Raw genomic sequence first — 20,608 nt, forward strand, 5'->3', positions numbered from 1 at the left:
GACAAGTAGAGAGTCAAAAATAATAATGCCTGTAACTGATCATAAATATTAAATAAATAAAAATCATGACTCCATAGTGAGATTCAGAAAAAGGATGAGTGAAGAAAACTCTTCTTTACAGAGGAATGCCAGTAACTCAAGGTAGAAGGAGTGAAAGAATTACAAAATCTTAATGTTGCAACTCTAGTGGAGTAGCTAATACAGGCTAATTGACTCAAAGGAAACTTAAAAACAGGGTTGGAAAGTTGTTGGGAAACAGCATATTTGCACTTTGCAAAATATCACCCCACAAACTATTACTAATTGCAATTAAAAGTGTATTATTATTATTATTTTTTTTTTTGAGATGGAGTCTCGCTCTGCCGCCCAGGCAGGAGTGCAGCAGTGCTACCTTGGCTCACTGCAACCTCCGCCTCCCGGTTCAAGCGATTCTCCTGCCTCAGCTGGGACTACAGGCGCGTGCCACTATGCCCGGATTTTTTTGTTTTGTTTTTGGTTTTGGTTTTTTTGGTTTTTTTTTTTTAGTAGAGACAGGGTATCACTGTGTTAGCCAGGATGGTCTCGATCTGCTGACCTTGTGATCCACCCTCCTCGGCCTCCCAAACTGCTGAGATTACAGACATGAGCCACTGCGCCCGGCCTAAAGTGTATTTTTACAGTGGAAAGATCCAGTAGTCATCAGCTCAACATCAGTAATATTGAGACAGCAGCACATCGTGCCATACGAACTTCACAGCATCACCTGTGAAGTAGCTTTGGCAAAAAAATGTTTAACCTGAATCTACTCATGCCTGTAAACCTAGCTTCCAGTTTACAGGAAATACAAAGGATAGAGGAACAAGTAAATGACACGTAAAGAAACCATCAAGAAACCCATAATGTGGGGCGTTCTTTAAGACAGCTAGGCTAGACTCTTCAAAAAGTTCAAAAAGAAGGTGTAGAGACTGTTACTGCTTAAAGAAGAATAACCAAATGCAATGCATGAATCTTGATTTTATCCCAGTGTTGGAAAAAAGCTATAAGATGTTTTCAAATAAGCAGGGAAATTTGAAAATGTGCTAGATATTATTAGATAAGTGTAAAACAGAATCATTGTGAACTTTCTTAGGTACAATACTGCATTATGGTAATGCAGGTAGAATGTCCTCAGGAGATGCATCTCAAGTATTTAGGGGTGAAATGCTACGACGTCTGAAACTTAAGAGAGAGAGCGAGACAGAAGAGCAGACACAGCGAAATGCTAACTGTAGCACACAGGCATGGTATGCATGAAGCGCTTTCCTTTTTTAGAAACTGCTCTGCAGGTATGCCCCCCTGTGCCATTTCATTCCCATTCAAGGGTACTTTATTCAGCCTCTCCAGACTTTAGCCCGGAGACATGGATTTTTGCGCTGGCTTCATTATCTGACAGCAGGAGCATCTGCTCTACATGCTGGCATCAGGTTTCCTGTCCAGAGGCACACCCAGGTGCAGCCAGGAAGTCAGTGAGAAAGCTGTTCCACACCCTGAATTCCTTATTTCCTACAGGCAATGGGGTAGAAAGGGAGGTCTGAATTATGGCTGTACCCAGCCAGGTTCCGCTGACAAGCTTTTCCAGCGCCTTACTACGTGGTGATTATTAACCACACAATGGAAGTCCACCCAGCCTGGGCCCTCCACTGCCACAAGAGGAGCCCCAACCACAGTTCTTCAGTACTCATTACATGCCAGACACCATTCTGAGTGCCTCACATTTACCATAATTCATGGATTTCCAGATGGGGTTAATCTTTACCATAGTATCATTAAGTAATACTATCAAGTACTGAATGGAAAACACTGTCGGCAAAGGCAAAAAAAAAAAAAAAGCAATATAATTTCCATTCAGAATGCTAAGTCATCTTTGCTAGAAAAAGCAGGAATTGGTACTGGGGGTGGGAAGAACTTCGCTATTTCTCTCCTAAAAACCATTAATGCAAGCCCCCTTCAAATTCTTGCATGTCTAGGCATCTATAATCATTTATCATGAGAAAGAATACATCACAGTCAAAATCACAGCTTGCTTCCTGACGTAGGTTTTGTCTATCATGGCAGCGAAAGCAGCAGAGGTGAAGATCTATGACCTAATCCAGCTGCTCCTCCCAGGGCCTCCCTCATCGGCCATTTTGCCAGTGCTCATGTCTCTCTTTTCACATTAATGTCAGAAAATTCAAAAGACTTAACCAGATGTTTCCCTGCTCAGAATTACTGCAGACAGATATTAAGGGGGAGTAAACAAGCTTCAAATATCCCATGGGGAGAGAATAAAGTGGGGTGGGGAAACCTGCAAACAACGAGGAAGTTAGGCATTTGAATCTGTGAGGGCAGCAACATGAACATGTGTAAAAAAGAAGTGTGGGAAACCAAGCAGAAAGTAACTTCAGTACTTAACTACACAATACCTACATAGAAGACAGGATTTTGCATTACTCAAACGGAAGTCTTCACTGGAATACCATACAACCGTTGGGATAAATGAACTCTCACTATAGGCAACAACACGGTGAAGCCTCATATAATGTTGACCTAAAGAAGTCAGACACTAAAAAGTACATACTCTAGGGCTATATGAAATTTATTTAATTTTTTAGCTAAAAAAATTAAATGTGTCTTAAAATGTGTACCTAAAATCCAAATCAAGCAAAAAAACTTGATGCTGATAGACTTCAGAATAGCGAGGAGGGTGTAGGGATCAGGAAGGGCACGACAGAGAGGCTTGCTGGTCAGGTTCTGTTTCTTGATCCAGATGCCAGTCACCCAGGTATGTTCTGTGTGAGAATTCCTTAAACTGTATGCCTCTATCTATACACAGAAAGCTGTTCCACACAGAGTTCCTTGTTTCCTACAGGCAATGGGGTTGTAAGGGAGGCCTGAATTTTGGCTGTACCCAAGCAGGCTCAGCTGACGAGCTTTACATTAAACATCAGTAATACCTAGATTAAATTTCCAGATCTATCCTTCAATAAAAAGTGTAATTCAATATATGAAAACAATTTAATATCCCTACACCAAGAGACCTCTGACTTCTACTTCTGAAACAACCTCAGAAATGGTGGTATTACCTAAAATCATCAACTTAAAGAAAGTGAAGAGCTCAAGGCAATTGGGAACCAACATCTAGTCTGCATGTAAAGTGAAATTAGACACAGCCCCTGCCACAGCCTTACAAATAACTCTGCAGGCATTAGCAACAATTACTAGGGGAAGTAATTACAAAGGCCTTTGATCTTCTATTATGTCTTCTATCTGAGATCTCAAGAAGTCAGTAAACAAACAAGGCCCAGCAGTCCTCTGACAGAGCCACCTGTCTGCATCTGTTTACGGCACCAGGCCCAGATCCAGTCACCTTTCCACAGTAGCAACTAAATTCAGGAAAGGACCTAGAGGTTACTAAGGTCCTATATGAGAACATCATGACTTAAACTGACTTCATATAAGTTAATTCTCATCTACTCTTTATAAACGGGATCCCGGTCAGACAAAAAGTCTGTGTCCTAGGTTGGCATTGCCTAATGGATTATTTATTTATTTATTTATTTATTTATTTATTTATTTTGAGATAGAGTCTTGCCCTGTTACCCAGGCTGGAGTGCAGTGGCATGATCTTGGCTCACGGCAACCTCCACCTCCCAGGTTCAAGCCATTCTCCTGCCTCAGCCTCCCTAGTAGCTGGTACTACAGGTGCACGCCACCACACCTGGCTGATTTTTGTACTTTTAGTAGAGACGGGGTTTCACTATGTTGTCCAGGCTGGTCTCAAACTCCTGACCTCAGGTGATCCACCCACCTCGGCCTCCCAAAGTGCTGCGATTACAGGCGTGAGCCACCACGCCCGGCTGACATACCGGATTCTTAAAAGTGAGAACGAATAGAGAACTTGAGAGAAATAGAACAGCCTGCCACATCAGAGCTCCCAATTCTATCTGACCTTTTTGCCTACTGTTATAGATTAAATTGTGCTCCCCCCACAAAATGTACATGTTATAGGTGTAACCCCAAGTACCTCATCAGAATTTGGAAACAGGCCCATTGCAGATGTAATTAGTTAAATGTGGTCACACTGGAGTAGGATGGGCACTGATCCAACACGACTGGTGGCCTCACAGAAGGGTAAATTCAGACACTGACACACACACAGGGAGAACACCACAAGTTATAAAGTTATGCAGCCACAAGCATAGGAAGCACCAGAAGCCAGGAGAGAGGCGTGGAACGGTTCCTTCCTTAGTGCCTTCAAGCGAGCCCGGCCTTGCCATCACCTTGATTTCAGTCTAGCATCCAGAACAGTGAGATGATAAATTTCGGTTGCTTAAGCCACCAGTTTGTTACTCTGTTATGGCAACTTTTAACAAAAATACACCTACATATTCCCCTTTGGCGATGTTGGTAAACAAAGCGGTGCTATCCTTATCTCAGAAATCGGGAAAGAAGTGCAGATAAATAAAGCAGATTGCCTTAGATCACAAAGCCACCCAGTTTAGAATTCAGGAATGAGATAAATTTTGTTACAAAAGGTTGTGAGAATGAAAGAAATGACAAAATCCCCTTTTCCGGGGGCCTGCTAGCCCCTCTAGGTGGGTTGGTTTAAGATGCTCCAGTCTAAAGGGAACTCTGGGGGCTAAAGCACATCCCGGAAGATGCCTTCTACCCCTAGAAATCTAAGCCAACACCAGCACACCTTCCCCCATAGACTTGTAATTCCCACTGCGAGAATGAATTACTCTTCAAATGCCTGAATCTGCTAAAAAAGAACGTAGTTACTGAAAATGAGGCAAGAAAAAAAAAGAGAATATGAATAGAAATGGCATTTTAATAAGTAATGAGACTTCAAGGGTGGCTGGTAGTTTGGAATCACTTCTGAACTTTAATACAGAATTAATCTACACTGTCTTCCAAAAACAGCAGTCCAGCAAAAACCTTGCACGACGGTGTCCGTTTCAAATGCAGCCACAGAAAATAAAAAGGAACCTCTAAAAGTGATCAATATTAGATTTTATGTTAGGGTTTTATGAATTGATCTCTGGTTATTATGGATCAGCTATGGCAAAAGTCCAAATTACATTAAACATAGTAACATCTAGATTCAATTTAGTATTAGCCAGAACAGTACGGCTAGAGTTTCATTTTATGAAATTTCATTTCATTTTATGAAATTACATTAAACATAGTAACATCTAGATTCAATTTAGTATTAGCCAGAACAGTACAGCTGGAGTTTCATTTTCTGAAACAGAAATGCTCTCATTTGAGAGACATTAACTAAGTACCTGCCATAAGCTGGGTATCAGTCCAAAGTCAGACACTTGGAAAACAAAACAGATACCAGCCCCACCCTCACAGAGCTTAGAGTTCAGCTCATAAACTAGACTTCAGAGGTAACTCACACCATGGTAATATTTGCTGGTCTTTTTTAAAAAAAAAAAGACAGGATCTCACTCTGTTGCCCCAGGCTGGGGTGCAGTGGCATGATCATAGCTCGCTGCATCCTCAAACCCCTGGGCTCAAGTGATCCTCTGCCTCAGCCTCCCGCGTAGCTGGGACTACAGACACAAGCTACCACACCCTGCTAATTTTTATAAATATTTTAGAGATGGGGGTCTTGCTATGTTGCCCAGGCTGGTCTCGAACTCCAGGGCTTCAGCAATCCTCCCACCTCAGCTTCTGAAGCTGCTGGGACTACAGGAATGAGCTACCATGTTGGCTGTATAGGTTGGTCTTTTAAGGTAGAAATTAGGTGCCTCATTAGCACAGGAGGGAGAAGGTCAGTCTCTTAAAAGTGAAAATTCGGTGACAACAATCTTGGAAATTTCTATTTGTTCTTTCAAATTGTAAAATGAGCCAGACCTCCATAGCTATCTTTGAAATGAGTTCCTCTTAGGTACACTGTACTGGAAGAGTGTTTCCCCTTGTGTTATGTGGCAACCATGGAAGGAGACAAAGTTATAGCTTGAGAAAACCGAGATCACTGATTTAACCCCCAAAGGACCAGGTAACTTCAGAGACTGTATTCATTATACTGGTTGGCAACCCCAGGTTTTAAGCCACTGGTTTACAGGAAGAGATTATGCTCTCCAAAATACTCAGATGTTGTATGTACAGAACATTTCATGAATGGGAAGGGAAGCAAAAGCAAACACAAATAAAGCCCCATTATAGCAGGAAATGTTCAGGCCTCTGTGCAGAGGTCATGGCGCCTTCTCAAGGGAGGCAGGGGTGCAAGGTGATGGCTGCGTTCCTTCTGCTGCTACAGATGGGATTCCCTCGGTCATTCAGGAACCCTCCCCTGGCCTGACAATGTGGCACTGTGACCCCTGGCCTGACAGTGTGGCACTGTGACCTGACATCCTCAGCCTACCAGGTGAATTAACAGTGTTGACTGTCACATTCCTCAAGTGAATCCTAAGATTCTGAGCAATTCAGAAACAGACACGTTAATAAAGTCTGCCCTCCAGGAAACAGCAGCAGTTGCTTCAAGGAGGAAAACTCAGCTTCAGCCCAAAGCTACACCATTAGGACTTGATACCATTCCAACTCGCTTTCTTTCTGAATGACATCAGATCACTTTCAGCCAAATGACAAATTGGAAGAATAGATGCCAGTGTGATTAACTTCAGTTTTTACATTATTAAATTTGCAATTTGTCCATTAAAAAGATGCCCAGCATTTCAGAGGATCAGAGCTGGCTCACTGTGCTAATGGTGTTGAGTTTTCACTGTGGCACAAGTGAGCTTAAAATTGGGGCAATTATAACTGTATGTGTTTATGTGGATGTGCTCAGCTCACTAATTTTAAAGAACAAGATACTATACATGAAAAAGTAGGATGGAAACCTTCAAAGCCACTCTCTGCAAATCACTTTAAAAGCAGGCTGAAAACAAACAATGTGAAGTCCTGCTCCAGCAGCGTCCTGGGGAAATCACAAAAAGAAATTAAACTATAGTTATAGTTATCACTTCTTATTACATGCCACATCGTCTTTAAGAAAAAAAATCAAAATGTATAAAAGTAAGGTTTTCAAATACAAAAGTATCATATTTGCAGAGTTATCAATCATGTCCAGGCAGTTATTTAAGGTATGCCAGAAAACAAAGCACTCACTTCCCCAGGCTGCAGGAAAAGTAAGTTTCACTGCTCTCCAGAGCTTTCTACAAAGACCTGACTGGGTGCTGCCTGTGCTCTGGGCATGTCCCCAGTCTGATCTTTTGCCTTATCTTTGCAAAGTTGCAAGCAACTTCCTGGGAATTAAAAATTAGCTGCCAGGGCGTTCTGTGGCATTTTACAGGCCACTGGTCACCAAGTCGTCCATGGCCATGCATTCTAACAGACAGCAGTTCGGCTATGGCCAGAGGCACAGTTTGTCATCACTGCAAATTACAAATACCAGGAGTGCATGTGGGGCTGCGGGGCTACAAACCCTGCACCTACTGGGTTAGGAATGTTTTCACTTCTCCCTACTAAGAGTTTCCTCCTCCTCCCCACAGAACCAACTCTAACCCCAGCACATCTTAACCTTGGCACTACACAGCCAAGGAATTTACAAAAATGCCTGAACAGCTGAGGTTTAAAACATTCATAACAACCTCCACTGAATGAAGGCAACCAAGTTTTCCTTCCACTTTCAACTCTTGGTCTTTTTTAGTGATGATTTTTTCCCTCTACCTTTTAAGGTGATATATCCATATTATAGCCCATATATTAGATCCAGAACAGTTTTTTTTTTTAATTTCATCACATATACACAACCACCATTAACATTCCCTTCTTGTCTTTTTTTCATAGAATTTTATTCTGCCTCATACCTAACTTAAAACATACCCTAAATATTATTTTACTGGTGAAATGGACATAGTACTACCATTTCCTTATCCACTCCCTCTTGTTAGACAAATAACTCACTTTCAATTTTTCCTTATTATGAATTACAGAACATCTTTATGACAAATCTTCTGTGTGTCAACCATTCCCTTCGAAATGATTTCCAGAGTTAGGCTGAAAACTAACACTTCCAAGAGCTGTTCTCTCAGAGTCCTGGGGAAATTTTTTTAAACTGTAGTCATCACTTCTTATTATATGCTGCATTCTCTTTAAGAAAAAAATCAAAATGTATAAAAATAAGGTTTCCAAATACAAAGGGATCACATTTGCAAAGTTAACCTATTCTGTCCAGGCTGCTATATAAGGCATGCCAGCAGAGAAAGCCCTCACCTCCCCAGGCTGCAGAAAAGCCAGTAAGTTACTGTAGTGCTACTCTGGTAGCTATTAAGTTACTCCAGTGTTAAATCCTGACAGTTCACTTTCCTATATTCAAAACCCATTCTCCCACTCCTCTGGATTACTCCAGTGTTAAATCCTGACAGTTCACTTTCCTATATTCAAAACCCATTCTCCTGCTGCTCTGGGTCCTCCTTCTCTCCTAGATTGGGCTCAAACTCCGTCAGCCTCCTGCCTCATCAGCCGTAGCGATGGCCACAGTTTCTGAGGCTTTTTGTCTTTGCTTTTGTCTCTGCATGTTTTTACTCATCCACCAACACTGCCGAACGCACTCAGAAAAGTATTCTGCCAACATTGTTTTTAAAATTATATGGATTACATATTTGTCGATCTTACCTGCTTTTCAGAATATATGACATTTAGTGATCAGAGGCATTTATTAGGTATCTACCACAGAAAAACAAAACTAGGGTTGTCATATGACCAACTTTATACTTTCCTTTTTGTTAAGATTTTCCACAAATCTGGAGTCAAACCCAGGTCACAGTCAAACTATGCACATTAGTTATAGGTTCTTCTAACTTCTGCCCTCTATTCCTTCACTTACCAAAAAAAATGAGTTCTCTTTTTTCCTTTCTCCAGGAGAAGTTTGACAACTTTTAAAGAGTTTAAAAACATGATTTGTTGGTTGTTATTTGTTTCAGTATCTTATGAACTATTTAACTTCATCACATGAACAGATTTAATGCAAACATACACATTAAGTCTGAACTGGTCAGAAATGTGTTCAATAAAATATACACACTGCAAAACACCATGTAAAACCACAGCCATAAACATATAGACCCATCTAAATAGAAACAGTCAATCTACACTTGATTGTCTGTGTCTACATTTTTCTATTACTATAATATTTGTTTACTACTTATCCAATCAGCACTGGCACTGCCCCATAAGGAAGCAACAGTGAGTGCCAAAGATTGAGAACAGTTTATAAAATGGGAGGGAAATAGAGGCGAAGGGAGATTTCTGAATTTAAAAATCAAAAGTATAAAGTTTATGGAGCATCTAGGAATTATATACTCACTGGATTTATAATAAAAGTTTCTAAAATACAGCTCTATATGACTGATAGGCTCACTGTGTTTTATGCAATATGAAGTCCTTAAAAAGAGAAAAGGCACCTTTTTTTCTTTAAGATTGTTAACACTGATTGAGCACACCATATTGTATATTTACAAAACATATATGACACTGCTAATACGGGTTGCCTTGCGGAAAAAAAACTAGCTGCCTGAAGGAGGAAAAATGGGGGTGGGGGATTCTCACTGCACATTCTTTTGTCGCCTTTAAATGTTGAAGCGTATAAGTAAATTACCTATTCAGAAAACAAATTGTATTTTAAATTTTTAAGGCATTTCATAGGATATTCTGGAAACTCAATAAGTGTTAACTCAAATTAATCCATTTCCCAGGAAAGTAAGTGGTAGGAGAGACCACTTAGTTAACATTTTTCTTCAAAGAGGGAACCTCCCTTCACTTAGCTACCTTCTAGAATCACGGCAATATTATGTTTTTATTATAGTGACATTTTTTCACCCCAATTACCCTTCTCTGAGGCTGGAAGGGCCCATCAGCACACCTTGATTCACAGTTGATTGCCAAAAGCCTCTCTGCGTGCCCTTAGAAGTCAGGTTCGTGTTGCTGGAAGCGGGGAGAAAACCTCAGAGAATAACCTCTACTCCGCAGGTTGGAGAATCAGGCCTATATGAGCTATAATTATTCCTAGTAGTGGCATTAAAGTTGATGTTTTAGATCTATATAGAAATAACTGCAACTAAAATCAAAAACAAAAGGAGAGAACAAGTGAGAGAGCACGTGTGTGTGTATGTGTGTGTGTGTGTGTGTGTGCGCGTCCATGCATGCATGTGTGTGTGTGTGCACGTGTGCCATCACAAAAGTGGCCCCGGGGTCGACCCTTTGAGTAAACATTCACTTGAGCCTCTGACCCGAACCCACATTGACCCACCCCACCTGGACACTGACAGGGCTCCACAGCAGACACCTTCTTTACGTAACTTGGTCATGTCTTGGCTATAAGATCCTCTGAAAGCACTCGTTGCATTTGCAACTCCTGGATTAATATTGATCCTCAGATGCTTGTATGGGCTTGATTTTCTATTGAGTCTCCATAAGCCAATGGAGCACGGTCTGTTGAGGCTTCCTTCCCCAGACCCATTACCTCTGCCCTCCTTCTCCTTTTGTACAGCCGTCACCCCGGCCTGGGTCTCCACGCCCTCACTGGAGGTTGCTGTCCTTTCCCTCTCTCATTTAGCTTCTGCTTGTAACTCAGAGGATCAGCAACATGGGCTAAAGGGAAAGGACCAGAGACAGGCAAATCCAGGCTGGGGGGAATCAGTGCATCACCCTCTGCCTGCAGGGTTTTGGCGATGGTCCAGCAGGTACCTATAGAAGTGCAGGCACCCGCGCCCACTTGGGTCCCCAAGTCTGTCATCCAAGGAGACACAGCAGTGGTAGGAGGATAAGCAAAGGCAGTGAGTGGAAGAAAAGGGGCCTCAGCAGCACAACGGATCTTCCTAATGCTCTACTCAGCACAGAGCCCCAAACAGCTGCAGGACGCGGCCCAGAACCAACATTGCCTCCGAGCATCACGGCAGTGGGATTCGACAGGAGGATGCAAGAACAAGGCAGGTCCCAGGACCCAGCCGGCATATCAGTAACAGCAGGAAATCAAAGAAGAAACTCAGAAACACGGACCAAGGAAACACCATGAGGGTGGAAGCAAGGGTGTCACTCAGGGCGCAAGCCTTCTCTCACTCAGGGCTTCAGCTGGTTTTCTACCTGCCAGCTAATGGGTGTGAAGCTGTCAGGGTGCCTCTGCCCACATCAGCAGTGGGTCAGAGACCAAGCGATATACTGGGTTGGGCCTGCTAGTGAGAAGCAAGAGAAGCTACAACTGCACAGGGTTGCAGAAAGCAGTGACAGCTGCCAGCCTGCCATTCTACTCACTCAAAAACCTCTTAACAGCTCTGCCTACCTCACCATTATCATCATCATTAAACCCCGCAGTGACTGGGCATGCATTACCCACGAAGACATCACCTCTTCCCATTCTCCCTGCTCACTCTTCTCCAGCCATTCTGGCCTCCTTGAATAAATGAGGTTAAGTTCCCACCCCAGGGCCTTTGCACTTGCTGTTCCCTCTGCCTAGAAAGCTCTCTCCATGAGTACCTTCAAAGCATTTTCTCTCTCCTCCTTCCATCTTCACTCAAATGTCTCAGACTTTCCTGACCACCCTATTCAAAATTGCAATTCCAGGCCAGGCTGGTGGCTCAAACCTGTAATCCTAGCCCTCTGGGAGACCGAGCTGGGCAGATCACTTGAGGTCAGGAGTTTGAGACCAGCCTGGACAACATGGTGAAACCCCATCTCTACTAAAAACACAGAAATTAGCCAGGCATGGTGGCACTCACCTCTAATCCCAGCTACTCGGGAGGCTGAGGCACAAGAATCGCTTAAACCTGGGAGGCAGAGGCTGCAGTGAGCTGAAATCACGCCACTGCACTCCAGCCTGGGCAACAGAGTGAAACTGTGTCTCAATAAAATAAAATAAAATAAAATAAAATAAAATAAAATAAAATAAAAATAAAAATAACCACCCTAGCATTCTCCCTTTCCTGTGTTATCCTTCATATCATTTATTACATTGACATCCTATATGTTTACTTACGGGTTTGTTTATTATCCTCTTCACCAGAGGCACATGTGCTGAAAGTCAAGAAACGGTAAAACATAGGGAGACTGAGGAGGGCAGATCACTTGAGATCAGGAGTTCAAGACCAGCCTGGCCAACATGGCAAAACTCTGCCTCTACCAAAAATATAAAAATTAGCCAGGTGCAGTGGTGTGTGCCTGTAATCCCAGCTACTCAGGAGGCTGAGGCAGGAGACTCATGTGAACCTGGGAGGCAGAGGTTGTAGTGAAATGAGATTGCGCCACTGTAGTCCAGCTTGGGTGACAACGCAAGACTCTATCTCAAAAAAAAGGGGGGGTAAAACAACTTTCAAGAGAGAAAAGGTATGTTACCAGCAAAACAACCTATGCCATTATGCCCTTTTTCTTCTTCCCATTGCAAGCTATTTGCCTCCCAATCTTTAACATCTGGACTGAGAGACCTTGTCCTTGAAGTTTTCCTTCGTGGCTCTTTGATTCCCTGGTCTTCTCTTTCTCCAAATGACATTGTTTATTCTGTGCAAAACTTCACACTAACCAAACGTGCCTGCCTCGTTTGGCTAGTGGGGGATTTAAATGAGTTAATTCATGCTTAGAAAAGTACTAGGACAGTGCTCAGTCCTCGTTAAGTGTCCAGGAAATCACAGCCATTGTTATTATTTAGTATATGCATCTTCTATTATATCTACTGATTCAAGTCTTATTTCTATAGCTAGAGAATAAGCAAACTGAAGGCAAAGATCTTATCCTAGATTTTGAGATTTCCCAGAGTACTTAATCCAGGTTTTTAATAATTATTTGACAACTGATTGATACAAAGTATTTCAACTTTTAAAGATTTGTTTGAAAACCCTTAGAACCTCTATTTAAACAGTGATTCCAATCCTTTACCTCTCCCAGGACTGACCTGGCATGCAAATACAGCAAATCCCTGAAAACGGCATTTATAACAGGAGCTTTGCTATAGCATGAACAGCAAAGCCAAAATACTACACAAAAGATCAAACAAATATTGACTAAGAGAATTTTCCCCAAGGCAACTGTTACAGTCTTATCTTGAATAGAATGTTTGCACAGTTAATTAAGTATTGCTATGGACTCAGCAAAATCCCAGACAGACCCTGCCAAGCCGCGTTTTACATTCCCACTGTGTTATCGCTGTTCACAAAGCCACGCACAAGTCCCTCTCCTCCTAGCCCCTCACCGATCAGTCCTGCTAATGCCGGCTGTGGAGTTAAATGATAAGCAAGTCATACACCTTTTATCCGTAGACAAAAGATAATGGAATCTCAGTGCCAAGGATTCCATTAACCTATCCCATAGCAGCTATGCTCTGTCATTTCCCTCCCAGAAATCAATCAGGCTGCATCTGTTACTACCTGTTGACTTCTTGGAAATGTATGAAATAGTAGAATCATGCAGAGAGAGAGGTGTTTACTGGTTTCACAGAACATGCGTCTATACACTAGATACTAATGAGAGTTTACTTCCTATGATTACCAACCAAGAAGCCTGCCAGAACACCTCAAAATTCACCTCAAAATCTCAGGCTGTTCTATACAGTGAATAAGCCGATTGCTAGCTTACAATGGGTTGTCTAATTATGGAGAAGGTCAGTTATCATGAATAGAAGCCAACAAGAGTCATTCACAACTTTTCTTCCTTCCCTCCTTCCATTCAGCCATTATTTATTGAGCATTTGTGATGATCCAGGCACTCTTCCAGGCACTGGGAATACCATCAAAAATACAATTACCATAGTCTTAGGAAGGTTATATGAGGGGGGAAGGAGATCAATAAAATAAAGAGGTTAAAATTTTATAGTGTGTTAGATATTAATAGGTGCTAAAGAGCAGAAAAATTAAGAAGCAGGATATGAAATCCCAAAGCCCCAGCAGAAGGAATAAACTTGTAGATGGGTAGCCAAAAACATCCTCAGGGAGAAGCCACTATTTGAAGAAAGTGAGAAAGCCAGCCTTGTAGCTTAGTGGGGAAGAGTCTTGCAGGGGGAGAAAACTGCAATGCCAAGGTCCTGTGGCAGAGCATGGCTGGCGTGTTGGGGAACATTAAGGAGGTCAGTGTGGTGAAGCCTGGTGCTCACTGGGAGACATGGAAGGAATACGCCCCAAGAGAAACAGGGAGCAAGAACCTATAGTGCCTTGCTTCCAAAACACATGCATTTTTATTCATCACAGAAAAGCCACCTGTTTACCAAATTTTCATGTAGTCACAACTCTCCAGCCATTATTTTTCTAAGAATTTATGTATTTGAAGAAAATGATTCACATACACACACGTACACATACACGCACCACCCATCCCTGCAATTAAAACAAACAAACACAAAGTTGTACAGCTAGCCAACATATTTGTCTGGGAAAAGCTCTTAAGCTTCTATTAGTAAAAATGAAAACTGTTCATGGCTTTGAGTGTAAGCTTCTGTAGGACTGGAACCAGGCCTCACACTGAGTACTGGACACTACTCAACACTATGGGCAACTGGGCACTCGGTGACGCTGTGGAAAGATGTCATGCTGGCTAAAAATAACAACATGCAGAGTTGTAGGAGACAGGAATGTTGAAATTTACCACAGGGACTTTTTTTAATGTGGCAATGCTTCAAAGTCTTTGGCAAATTTAAATGCCAAGCTGGCTCATGCAGTATCCAGACCACACATCCTTCCTGCCCAACCAGCTTCTCAACATAAATAAGATGCTATCAGCCAAAATCTGTGACACAGCAGGGTTTGGGGTGGTACCTTAAGATCTGCTATCTTCCAATTCTATTCAATCCTAATCAACCCAGTTTCATTTATCACAGAAACAGTTTTCCATTATGAAACATTCATAAACAATTCCACTGCAGTGACTCCACTGTTCCTAGGTATGCATAGTCTATGTCACCAAGGCCAAAAGCACGACTACAAGGCATGTCCTGTGTAACAAGAACTAGCTATTATGTTACATGGATATTTTGTGTAATGATAAGAAAAACTAAAAATGTAAAGAAAGTTATGATTATTAACGACTAGTCGTAATTCTGCCTCCATCAAGTTCTCCCGAGCCTACTCCCACCGGCCCACCCACAAAATGGACAAATTCCTGTGGCTGAGTCACTTTTCTGGCTCTCCTTGGTTGCAAGTTATACCAAAACCGAAAAAAAAAAAAAAAAAAAAAAGTCTACATAGTAAAGAACTTCGGGGTGGGGGCTGGGGGAGAGCAGTTGAAACTTCAGAGAGGTATGGATAGGGAAGTAAAAACGAGTTTTAAGAAGTGATCTGGAACAGTGTGGAACAAGAGACAGAGGAGATAATTTTTAGAAATGTTTCTTAGAAGACCTCAGCAGCCAAAATGGTGAAGCAAATTGAGCAGAAGTTTGCTTTTCAGGAAGCCGTGGAGGCTGCAGGTGATAAACCCGGAGTAGTTGACTTCTCAGCCACATGATATGGGCCTTGCAAAATGATCAAGCCTTTGTTTCATTCCCTCTCTGAAAAGTATTCGAACACGATATTCCTTGAAGTAGATGTGGATGACTGTCAGGATGTTGCTTCAGAGTGTGAAGTCAAATGCATGCCAACCTAGTTTTTTAAGAAGGGACAAAATGTAGGTGAATTTTCTGGAGCTATAATAGTAGGAAAATCTTGAAGCCACCACTAATGAATTAGTCTAATCATGTTTTCTGAAAACATAACCAACCACTGGCTATTTAAAATTTGTAATTTTTTATTTACAAAAAGTATAAAGTATGGAGACTATATACCCAACTGCCATCTGGGTGACAATAAAATATTAACTCAAAAAGAAAGTGTTACTAATGTTCTCTGAAAGATGCAAATGAAGCTTGAAAATTCAGAAATACTTGTTTGCTACTTTAGTTTCTGAACTGTGTTCCTCTCAATGGTAAGTTGTATCAATTACTCTTGGAACAACTAGACTTGGATAAAGAGTCTGTGGACATAAGAAATGCACCAAGTTTTTCATTTAACATAATACATTCTGCTATTGAGGGCAATGATGTATTCCAAAACACAGCATGGCCAAGTGGCTAGAGGGAAAATCATGGCCAGACTTCTCCTGCCCTACCTCAAACACAGAAGCCAGTTATTCTCCAAAGGTTAAAAATTACATGCTGATTTCTTCTCAAACTGCCTAAAAAAGCAGAGATTTGGGCAAAGACTTTTCCAGTCTTAGCAAAGAAGCCCGAAAAACAAAAACCTCCATCCTCACAGTGGTGAGGTGTTCCCCACTCACCTTAGAAAAACGGGACTTTCTATTGAGATCATTCCCTCCCTCTCCCCTCCTATCAGGCCAGTTTGAGAGGAGGGTGGTCACACATTCTTCCAAAGCAAAAGCTTTTCTACCCTCTAGAAAGTTTTGGTCAAAGAAGATTCACATATAATATAGAATACATGCTACCAGTGAGTAGTCAATTAAATTGTTCTGTTGCACAAAGAAGATAATAAATTCTCCATTTGGACTGTGAAACAACTATTTGAGACATTAATGATTATACCAGGAAACTTCCTAAATTATATAAAATTTAAATAAAAATTAGAGAAGAAATTTTCTTTTAAGACAAAGATTATCTAAGAGAATTCCCTTAAACCAAAGGAAAAAAGCAAAGACTGTAGAGTACCACTTTATAGCCCTACAAGGGTAATATATAATGCCTACAATCAGAAAAAAAAAAACCGAAGTTTTAGAAAATTATACACAGAAAAGATAGGAAAAAATATATACACTTTTCAAATCTTATCAATAAATATACTAGAGGGGCAAATTGCTTTTTGCTTTTTACTTTTCTGTGTTTTCTGAAGCGCTCATAGCATGTATTAATTTATAATGGAAAATTAATTTATAATGGAAACCAACTTTTTCAAAGATGTTTAAATTATTAAAACATTCAAAGATTAAAATGTTTATTAAGGATCATAATGTATAAATATAAAATATGATCAGGAAAAAGCATTCACAACTGATCATGTCACCTTTCCCAGATAAACCATTTACATATTATGCACCCGTGCTTCTCAAACTGAAGCAGGCATAAGAACCACCTGGAGAGTGTGTTGAAATACAGGTGATAGGAACAGCAGGCAGCCATAAAAAATAAGGAAATCATGTCCTCCGCAGGAACGTGGATGCGGCTAGAAGCCGTTGTCCTAAGCAAATTAACATGGAACAGGAAACCAAATGCCACATATTCTGTCTTAGAAGTGAGACCTAAACATTGGGTACTCATGGAAGTAAAGACAGCTACAATAGACACGGGACTACTAAAGGGGAGTGGAAGGAAGGGGTGCAAAGGTTGAAAAGCTAACTATTGGGTACTATCCTCACTATCTGGGTGACAAGATCAGTTGTACCCCAAACCTCAGCATCATACAATACACCCATGTAACAAACTTGCACATATAACCCCTAAATCTAAAATAAAAGTTGAAGTTATTTTAAAAAGGAAACAAATAATGGTTAATAGAACATAGTGTCTCTAGACACAAGACACAAATGGGTAGCCAAAAATTGTACTGCCCAATCTGTACCATGGGCCAGTGAACTACGCCCATGAACTAGCAGCCTATTTTTGTAAATAAAATTTTATTAGGGCCAAGCGCGGTAGATCAGACCCGTAATCCCGACACTTTGGGAAGCCAAAGTGGGCAGATCTCTTGAGCTCAGCAGTTAGAAACCAGCCTGAGTAACGAGGTGAAAACTAGTCTCTATGAAAAATACAAAGAAAAAGGGCCACACACAGTGGCACGCCCCTGTAGTCCCAGCTACTTGGCAGGCTGAGGCGAGAGGACTGCTTGAGCCTGGGAGGTGGAGATTGCAGTGAGCAGAGATAGTGCTACCGCACTTCAACCTGGGCATCAGAGCAAGACCTTGCCTCAAAAATAAATAATAAATAAGTTGTATTGGAACACACACAACACAAAAGACCCCCACAGGGGATAGAACCTGATAATCTGCATTTTAACAAGCTCTCAAGTAGTACTGATGCTGCCAATCAACCGGGCTCACTTTGAGTAACCAGGTTGGATGCAGCAGGAAGTGACTGGAGTCTAGCTTGGGTTCTCTCCCAGGAAGCATGCCACGCTTATTCTAGATTGGGCAGAAGAGAAAGTGAACCCAAGATTCCACCTTCTTTCAGAGTCCTAAAGCAGGAGCACAGATTCATTTCTCTCTAATCAACCCTTGGTGATTAAATGCTTAGTCATGTCCTTACTAGGGGGTCAATGAAATTAAGATAATCATGATTCCAGGACTAACAAGCTTGTTAGAGCATCTGATGGGACCAGCCTTTGGATCAACTTGGCAGACTGCCTCTGCCCTCCCTAGAATTCTCCATACACTTAGCAAGTCTTTTGACAGTAGTTTTCAAACACACATTGTTTCCTACGATGATTTTGTTAGATGTCTAAGAATAGGAGGTAGTCCATGAATTCAGTATCTATCACTCATAAGGAGACAAAAGAAGGCAGACATACACTTCATGAGCTGCCCAAGAGGGAGGGAGGGTGAACTTCAAAACAGTTCAGGCAGTCCCTGCCCTTTTACTCCCAACCATGCACTCCTCAGACACATCGCAGTCCTCTGGGAATCAATGCCAAAAATCACACTCAGAAACTCCACAAAACCTCAGTAATAGACTGCAGTGCCTAAGAAATTACTCAGGCCCAACTCAAAGTTCTCTACCAGGCCAGCCCATCAAAGCACCAGAGGGTGACCATCATGTTTCCTTACACCCTAAGGAAGAAAGTACCTGGCCGAGAGGCCTCCACATTCCAGGCAGTGACAGCCCCTGAGAGGAACTAAATTAACCATTCAGATGAGCACAGAGAATTCCCACCAGCCTCCAGGTCCCCAAACACCACATCTGCCATTTATTCCCAGTGCTGTCATTTCCTGCCTGCGGTGAGCTAATTACACGCAGTGGGAATTCTGGAGCTGCCGGTTCTAATGTTTATCCACTGTTAACTCGTTGTGTGACCTCAAAGATACGTCTCTAGTGCCTTTATTTCCTCTGCTATAAAAGCAAGATAAGGGAATGACATGCTTGACAAAGTGTCCTAATATAATACTATAGTCATTGCTATCCTCAAGATGCTCACAGGAATTGTAATTAACATGTCTCTTTTACTGAGGCCTTTAAAGATAACTGATGACATGTTGTCAAAAGTGTGGGATCTCAAATGACATTTGCTCTTTTGTTAAAACAGGTTTTAGTGGCAAATGATACCTATAAAACTGTTGATAAAAGCGGTATTGAATGTGCTTCTTTGTAAATCATTGATCATTCAAGGGGGTGTCCATAACCATAACTCTAATCATGACTTCATAAGTAGAGAAGATACTAGAAAAGTCACCCTAAGTTAGTTTTCCATAACCTTAACATTCAGCATTGAAAACATAAGCAAAATAGGGCTGTATTTCTAAAACTATGTTTTAGAAGACTAGTTAGTGACAAAGTCTGTGCTGCTATATCAGAAAAGCTGGTTTCAAAACATTTTGTATAAAAAACAATCAGTATAATCAGATTTTGTAAGTCTATATGGGCATGGAAAAATATTCTATAAATGGTAGCTATTAAATTCCACATGTATCTGCTACGGCCCTTGCCCTTTTCTTCTGCATCTGAGTTAGCAATATATTCGTTGTAACATATTGTTCATCATTTATGTGTCACAAATTTACTGTGAATTGTCCCAGTCTTTTATACAGAGTTTTAAATTCAAATATTCAAACTTGTTCATTTTTTCCTTGCTAGTTGCTTCTTTTGCTTTAAGGTCACAGAAATTGTCGTTCTTGTACAAACCTAATACATATTATGTTTTCTGCTACTTTTTCTATAATTTGATTTGCAACATTCAACCTTTTGGAATTTATTTCTGGGATATGGCATGTTTAGTGGGTTCTAAATTGATACTTTATTATGTTCAACCCCTGTGTTAAATAATCCTTTCTCACTACTTTATTTTGAAAACTTTAGCTACATGTAGTTGGCAAATTATCCTAATTCACTTTTAAAATATAAGACATAAACAACTCAAAGTAAAAACCCAAATATACATGGCAGCTTTTTAAGAAATCTCAGTCAGACATTTTCAACAAATCAAATCATCATCAAGCCATTTCCACCTCAGTGGAGCATCAGTCAGCTAAGAATTCCTGTTAAAATCAGTCCTTCCTATTTAGGAGAAGACTTTGACAATCTAATTGTAGGGTATATAAGTATATGGTAGCTGAGTCATCAACTACTGTTTGAATTCAATAGTGTTATGGGGAGGGGCTACTTCTTGGGTGGCAATGTTATTTTAACCCTGAAACAACTGAAAATAACACCCCTTGGCCTGAAAAAAATAAAAGTAAAGAAGTAAAATTCATTGTTTAATTTGGTCAAGATTTGGCACCATCGTTTTCACTCTATTGATTTTTCCTCCAGATATATTAGAAACCTGACATACACAATATGTACCATATAAATTTCCACTTGTTGTTAGGTTTCTAATGTCTGCATCTTGCCATTCCCATTAAGATATAAGTTCCTGAAATGCAAAGGCTGTGCTTAATAGGGAAGGAAGGAAGAGAGAGAGAGAGAGGGAGAAAGGGAAGGAGGGACTTGGTG

General features: G+C 41.1%; 1 protein-coding gene and 1 pseudogene across 7 annotated transcripts in view; one reads left to right on the forward strand and one right to left on the reverse strand.

Moving 5' to 3' along the window:
- Positions 1-20,608, reverse strand: part of LYPD6B (LY6/PLAUR domain containing 6B) — a 178,295-nt gene that overhangs the window by 133,185 nt on the left and 24,502 nt on the right. The window lies entirely within an intron of this gene.
- On the forward strand, positions 15,201-15,652 carry LOC116462984 (thioredoxin-like; annotated as a pseudogene).

This window comes from Hylobates moloch, unplaced genomic scaffold (assembly GCF_009828535.3).
Source record: "Hylobates moloch isolate HMO894 unplaced genomic scaffold, HMol_V3 SCAFFOLD_24, whole genome shotgun sequence".
Lineage (NCBI taxonomy): Eukaryota > Metazoa > Chordata > Mammalia > Primates > Hylobatidae > Hylobates > Hylobates moloch.